The 7,508-nt window shown below is 42.1% G+C and overlaps 1 long non-coding RNA gene across 1 annotated transcript in view; it reads left to right on the top strand.

Annotated features, from left to right (window-relative positions):
* The first annotated feature begins 2,983 nt into the window (after nt 1-2,983).
* The window catches only part of LOC108282630, an 8,401-nt gene continuing 3,876 nt past the window's right edge, over nt 2,984-7,508 (top strand). The window contains exons 1-2 of the long non-coding RNA XR_005195482.1: nt 2,984-3,085; nt 5,516-6,785. This is a non-coding gene — a long non-coding RNA (uncharacterized LOC108282630). The remainder of the gene's footprint in view (nt 3,086-5,515; nt 6,786-7,508) is intronic.

Below are 7,508 nucleotides of genomic sequence, written 5' to 3'. Positions count from 1 at the left end.
CTGAGGCAGGAGAATTGCCTGAACCCAGGAGGCGGAGGTTGCGGTGAGCCGAGATCGCGCCATTGCACTCCAGCCTGGGTAACAAGAGCGAAACTCCGTCTCAAAAAAAAAGAAAGTTGGTTTTATTCTGAGAGACACAGGATAACACTGAAGGATTTTAAGCAAGGGACAGTATAATCTAACTTATCTTTTTAAGTGTCTGGCTATTTCATGGAGAATGAGTAATTGGCATTGTGGGAGTGCCGTGAAACAGAAAACCAGTTCAGAGACTCTGCCTGGAACATGCTGGCTGTACAGATGGAGAGCAGTGAAGGCACCTGAGTTGCATTTCGGATGTGCAGGACTTGTTGATGGCTTAGAAAGAATGGGGGAAAAGAGTCATTGATTTTGGCTGGAATAATTCAGTGGACTGTGGTTCTGTTTCCTGAGCTGGGAAAGTCTTGGGGGAAGAGCTATGTTTTTTTGTTTTATGAGATGCCCATTACACATTCAAGAGGAGTTTGCAAGTAGGCGCTGGTGCAGTTTGGACTTTGATCTAGGTATAAATTTGAAGGTCGTTATCATAGATGATATTTAAAAGTGCAGGAATGAATGTGACCACCCAACGGTGCTGCTGAAGAAATACGTGCAATAACAAAAAAGCGATCATAGAATTGTCCACAAAAGCTTGTTGAAACCTTGATAGATTGAAAAGTTTGAAAAGTGACTTGAAAATAAGGAAGTAGAGCTAGCAGATGAGGACGATTCATTCAGGGAGCTTTGTTGAGGAAAGAAGGAGAAAAGGAAAGTGTTTGCTGGATGGGGGACTAGGAGGTTAAGAGAGTTTTTGTTTTTTTTTAAGATGAGAGATAGTGAAACTGTATGGGAGACAGTGAAAATAAATGTGAAAATGTGTGGGAGATAGTGAAAATATATGCAGAAATGATGTGACAGAGAGGATGGGTGGATTGAAGGGCATGGGGAGGCAACTGAAGCTGTGAAATTCTTGAGAAAGTGAGGAGAGAGGGTTGGCGCAAAAGCACCTGTGGAAACGATTTCTTTTGACGGGTGTGAAGACACTTAGAACTGCAAACTGGAAACATTTGTGGAGTTGATTTGCGCTACCAAGGGGTCCTAATCTAGCAGTTCCTATTTTTTCAATGACTCTGAGGCAACATCCTCATCTGAGAGATAGAGAGGAGGTCTAAGGAGTAAGGAAGGTCATCCTGGAAGGACAAAAATGAACTTACTTGGGAAAAATTTTAACGTTGCTGGCGATTGGCGATTGATCATTCTAGGTCTGTTATCATGAAGTTATGGTGAAGCCAGGAAGCCAATGTGTGATATGTTTTAGATTTAGCTGCTGAGTGGTGGGCAGAGAAGAGGAAGGGAACAAAAAAGGGTTCCCAGCTAAGTACAATGGAATGAAATATGACAGAGAAGTTGAGGGTACTTCCGAGGGAACGATGGTGGTCACGGATCGTGGCGTAAAGCGTGAAGAAGGAAAATGAACAGGCTGGGAATGAGAAGGTAGTGAGCATGGCTGAAGGTTAGAGTGGAGTAGAATTAGTGAACATTCTAGAGTGAGCCAGAGCAAGAGGAGGATCAAAGTGGTAGGTTTCAAACAGAAATTTTGGTGGTGACGCATTTGCTGACATTTACGAGGTGTCAGTTGCAACAACACGAATGACTGACTAAAGTGGAAGCGAGCTATTGGAGGTGAAATAGAAGACCTGGTGAACCGAGGCATCCGATGAGTCATCACGCGGTTGCTGAATGAAGTCTGAAGGAATGATGAATGGTGTCGGAGTGGAGGAAATGCAGGGAGTCAGCAGCGTCTTCAGTAGATGGGAGGGCTGTATGAATGAAGTCCACAGAGGGGAGCACAGGAAGGTGGGCAGCACAGCAGGACGGCCGAGCTTCCGAGGAGCTGTGGGTTTTGAAAGCTTTTGGAGAAATCAACTGTTTAGAAGCAGCTGTGTGGGTCAAAAAGAACACCGCCTCCTCTTCTGCCCCTGAGACAACTGCAGAGAACACTTGTGGATAAGCACAGCGCAAAGGGTCATTTAAAGAAAAGGTGAAAACATGAATAGGTTCGTTGGTCACAGACCTGACGTTTCAGAAGGCACGGTGAATAGGTGAAGGGGGGGTAGGAAAGGGTTACTTGGGAAAGGTAACAGTATGTCACTCCTGTCGATACTGAATGTTTTGAAAAACCTGGACTTCAGAGAGTAGTCAGGTGTTCCATTCTGAGTGCTGGTGTGATTACGCAGAACACAAGAGGCACTCCCAGCTACCAGACACTGACGTGCCCTGAGAAAATGTATGTAAAAACCACCCCGCGACACAGCATTGAGTCAACGTTTGAAATTTTTGAACTATCACTCGTGTGTATTTTGGAATGTTTGCATGATTAAATCTTAGGTTGCAGCATTTGCTTAAGGAGTCTCGTTAGATTCCTGCTCCTGTTCTGTGGGGGATCAGTTTTTAGCTTGGACTAGACTTGGAAATTTCTCTTGTCACTGACGGGAGCTGGGTAGAAACTTAGAGAATGAAACTTTCCAGTTAGAACAGAAAACACATTTTAGTCGCTGGTGGTAGGCATTGCTTTTCTCATAGTGCAGTGTAGAGGGCAAAACATCTCCTTAGGAAACAGTGGACTCAGACTCTGTTATTTTGGATTTGAATTCTGAGAGGTTGTAGGCACAGACGTTGGATTAGTGCTGTCATACAAAAATCAGCCACGACAACACACATCTGGGAAAAGAACAGCATCATCAGGGAAAAATGGGCACTAAGAGAAAGAAGAAAGCAGAGGCAAGGGGCTCCAGGCTTCACTAATTCCTAGCGAGTAGATTTAGTATTAGAACATCACTGTTTATTTATAGTTTTTTTGTGTGTAATTATGCTAACGCATGTACAATAACCTTTTAGATTTCAGTTTCCTAATGTTGGTTGTTATGCTCAACCACCTTTGTTTTTTCTTCCTCCTAAAGTCCCAGGACAAAGAATATCTCTGGATGCTATTAAATATAGATGTCTGGACTGAACTGAGCTTACACGACAATTGCAGTCAAGATTCTGCAACTCAGAATGGGCAAACCAGGTAAGCGGTGCCATTTTTAGAACGTCATTTTAATAAGGTTTATTCCTGTCTGGGGTGGCTGCATTTTTACATTTGTAATCATCAGGCTGTGAGTGTGAAGAGTTATTGCCATGACAACCAGGACTGACTGACTTGCCTTTCAGAAATGGCAACGATTCGGCATGTTTGTAGATGATACCTGTGGTTCTCAGTGACTTTCTGGAAGGTCACACGGTTTTGGCAGATGTTTCCCGTGGTGTGGAAAGACTCCTGGATGGGAGAGAGTGTGAACTGTTTTCTGGTCCCGCCTCTCCTTGAAGCAGGTGTGTGGCCTCAGGCAAATCTCCACCTATGGGGCCCTCCGTTTCCTCATCCACTTCATAGGAAGCTATAGAGAGGTTATACAGCCTTTAAGTTTATTTACAGCTCCAAGTTTCTCTGATTTCTTAGACCTATATATTTATGAGACTGTTGAGCAAGACAGTCCATGTACTCACTCCATAATCCTGTCTTCACTTTTAAACGTTTTGTGAATTCTCCATTTTTAAATCTCAGCTTCAGAACTGGTTTGAATCACAAAAACTCTTCCTTCCCTTCCTTCCCTCCCTCCCTCCTTCTCTCCTTCCCTCCTTTCTTTCTTTTCTTTTCTTTTTCTTTCTTTCCTTCTTCTTTCTTTTCTTTCCTTCTTTCTTTTTCTTCTTTCTTTCTTTCTTTCTTTCTTTCTTTCTTTCTTTCTTTCTTTTTCTTTCTTCTTTCTTTCTTTCTCTTTCTTTCCTTCTTTCTCTCCAAATTTCTCTCTCTCTCTCTCTCTGTCTCTGTCTCTGTCTCTGTCTCTTTTTTTCTTTTGATCGAGTCTTGCTCTATCGCCAGGCTGGAGTGCAGTGGCATGACCTTGGCTCACTGCAACCTCTGCCTCCTGGGTTCAAGTGATTCTCCTGCGTCATCCTCCTGAGTAGCTGGGGCTATAGGCATATGCCAGCATGCCCAGCTAATTTTTGTATTTTTAGTAGAGACAGGGTTTCACCATGTTGGCTGAGATGGTCTCAATCTCCTGACCTCATGATCTGCCTACCTCAGCCTCCCCAAGTGCTGGGATTACAGGTGTGAGCCACTGCACCCAGCTGAAAAATACTTCCTTAATTTTATAATTTTTGATCCAGCTTACTCTGCAGATTTAAATTTTTAAATAACCAAACAGCTCCAAACACTTGCAAGTTAAAAATTTTCCATGAAGAAAGAACAGGCCTAAAAATGTTTTGAGCAATTGCAGCTTGATTGGGATACAAGAGTAATTTTTCAGGGTAGTAGACTTGAATGCCTCAACTCATTCAATGCACATGTGTACACTGGATGTTTTTTAAACATCGAAGCATGCACTTCAACTAGCAGTTGATTATCTTGATTATAGTTCACAACAAAAACATGAACCAACTACTTTGTGAATATGTTCTTTGTTCCTCTTGGCATATAGTGGCCGGCAATCCTTTTTAGCCATCATGTATAACAGCTAGCTAACGCCTGAGTTTTGTGTGACATAGTGAATCATTTTGTCTGTTCGTGTTCAAGTGCCCTCTCTATTCTATCATTTGAAAAGCTAGTTATGATAGTATGTTTCAATTGTCAGACATTCTCTTTATTCTAAAAAAAAAAAGGTTGACCCACATTTAGATGTTTTCCTACTCAAAGGACTTTGAAAGAACTTTTATGTAACACTTAGTCATTGCCCTTTTCGCAGGCCCTCTTCCGCTGCTTCTAATGAGGCTCCTTGGGTAACTGGAGGTGTCATTTCCCTGGCATGAAAGCACATGGTGCTCACTTGCTGGCTGCTTGGTTTGGAGGGTCAGGTATGGACCTGCTTCTGCTGCTCCACCTTGCTGTCATGCCTTTTGCAGGTGGAGTTGACGTAGGTTTGCCTTTTCACTTTGGCCTTCCTTATCTGTTCACTTTTTCATCTTGATTTCCCAGTCTTTTCCCTCTAGTCTCTGACATTCACTTAATCTGTTTCCCTTTCTCATGCCTTAAATGTATGTAGACGGTCATCTGAATTGATGTCCTTACCTGTATCTTTTCTCATTTTATAACACTTATAAGCTCGGGTCTTCATATCGAGGCAGGCTCATGGGCACATGACCTATGCGGGTACATTGAGTCCCAGGCTTAGAAGGACGCTGCACTTGGCTTAGTGCTCTGCTCTTCCGTCTTAATTTTTTTAATACATTTTGAACAAGAACCTCTGTCTGTTCACTTTGTAGAGGTCCCCACAAATTATGTAGTTGTTCCTGATTGTAGTTATTTGTCCCCCTTCTAGGTGGGTAAGTAGTTTTCGTTTTAATCTTGAATTCTTTTTCATTCCTCATAACATTTCTTATTTATTCTGTTTCTGTCGTACCTTATTCTGACTGCTATTTTAATGTAGTCATATTACCTCCTTTTATTTCTCACATCCTTCAGGGACATTTAGCTTTATGGGAAAATTGTATATGGTCAAGTTTTTATTAGCCACTCTGAATAAGAAAGAAGAGAATGAGAGAATCAATAAAGATTACAGTTTGCAAAGAGAGCAATTTTGGGAGTGCACTGTATGATTTTCCCCCTTTGTGAGATTTATCTTTTTATTCTTGTTTGCTCAGGTTAATTGGGTTGCACTCCCTGAATACACAATAACGGGTGGAGGGGGAGCCTGCTGAGTGGCAGAGGTTAGCTGATCTGAGGTTAACTATCTCTACTAATAAAGGAGATTGATTGTTCTCATATTTTAGGTTTTTAAACATAAGAAATGAATCGGTGTTTGGTTTTCAGTTTTACTTGAGATTAGTGGGATGTAAAGACCTTCCTATTAATATTAAAACACCTTTTTTGGATTTGACAAACCAAATATCCTGTTCTTATCTTTTTACCTGGTGGCAGTCTGAATCAGTTCATCCTGTGATCCTGTCTGCCCGGAAGCATCAAAATAGTGAGGAAGTCTGATGTGCCTCCGGGTTAATCCAGCTGCCTGGGTGTAAGTTATTATTACTGATTTATTAACAACATTTTATATCACTTACTAGGGGCCAGGCACTGTTCTATACATTTAAAAGATACAAATTGGTTTCATCCTGTGAGATAGATACTATTAATTATCCCTATAATACAGTTTAAGAAACTGAGGGACAAGTAAGTTGGCTTTCCCAAAGATACTGCCATTTAATGCTAGCATGAGGGCTCGAACGGGGAAAACCTAGTTGGAGTTCGTGTGCGTAGACCCTACATCATGCTGCTGCTCTTTTATTTTTTTTAAATTTTATCTATCCAGCCCCTTACAGAGTCGGAAGTCTGAATGACTGATGGAATAAAGCCTTATCATGGTAAAGGACTTTCTAAAAGTCTCTATTTCTTTTCTTTTCTTCAGCTGACAACACCTAATAGCAATGTAAGTGATTCACAATATGTAAACATCTAAACGAACCTAGATACTAAAACTGCATGCGACTCTAAAGGGAAAATATCTGAGATGCCATCTGGATCTTACAGAGAAAAATGCTTGACAGTGTATTCCTGGGGACTAACGTTAAAGAGATGCTTCACTGACTGTCACAATCCCTTTTGGAAACCTGTGATCACAGCTGGTGACATTCCTGACATCTTTTATCTGTTCCCATACCTTTTCTTTCGGCTAGACGTTACAGAGTGTGGAGTTAGATGGCCAATGAATGTGCTGCATCAGAATCAATAGATCTCAGTCAGCATTCCATTAGGCCCAGGAGCCTTTCCCCTTCTCAGTCCTGTCTGGGCTTTGCACATTCCGTCATGAAAAAAGAGAGTTTAGGGATTATTTTCTCTACCTGTAGCTTCTCCTGGACAAATGCATCCCCTATCATTATAGAAATCTAGTCAATAAAGCTGTCGGAATCCTTGAAACATTGACAGTAGAGCCAAGTTCAGTGTACTTAACCTCTGCAATACGTTCTGAGTGTGAAATATAAGAGGAAGAAATGATATTTTTAAGAAAGTGCCTTGAAGTTAAAAAAACAACGACAAGGTAAAGCCATTAGAGGATAGAAAAGAATCGTGAACTTGGAAGCTGGAGAACTGAGTTCTTGGCTTGGTTTTGCCACTGAGAATCCTGGTTAGTTAAATCTCTGCAAAATGAGTGAATTTAACCTGCTAATTGTTAGTGTCCAGAACAATTAACCTGATAATTATTAGTGTTCAAATGCCAAATTCTTTTAACCTTAAATACTTTTACTCCCACAAGCCCATTTCTATCTCAGGTTCCCAGACAGATACCTATGGAATGTGCATGTTCCAAAGCAGTGTGAGAAGTGGCATGGGACTGTTGTCAACCCGGCCTCTGCCCCTGCCAGCCCGGCCTCTGCCCCCTGCCAGCCCGGCCTCTGCCCCCTGCCAGCCCGGCCTCTGCCCCCTGTCAACCCGGCCTCTGCCCCCTGTCAGCCCGGCCTCT

The sequence above is a fragment of the Cebus imitator genome, unplaced genomic scaffold (assembly GCF_001604975.1).
Source record: "Cebus imitator isolate Cc_AM_T3 unplaced genomic scaffold, Cebus_imitator-1.0 Scaffold247, whole genome shotgun sequence".
Taxonomy (NCBI): domain Eukaryota; kingdom Metazoa; phylum Chordata; class Mammalia; order Primates; family Cebidae; genus Cebus; species Cebus imitator.
Note: the sequence above shows the minus strand (reverse complement) of the source record. Positions and strands in the feature narration are given on the sequence as shown.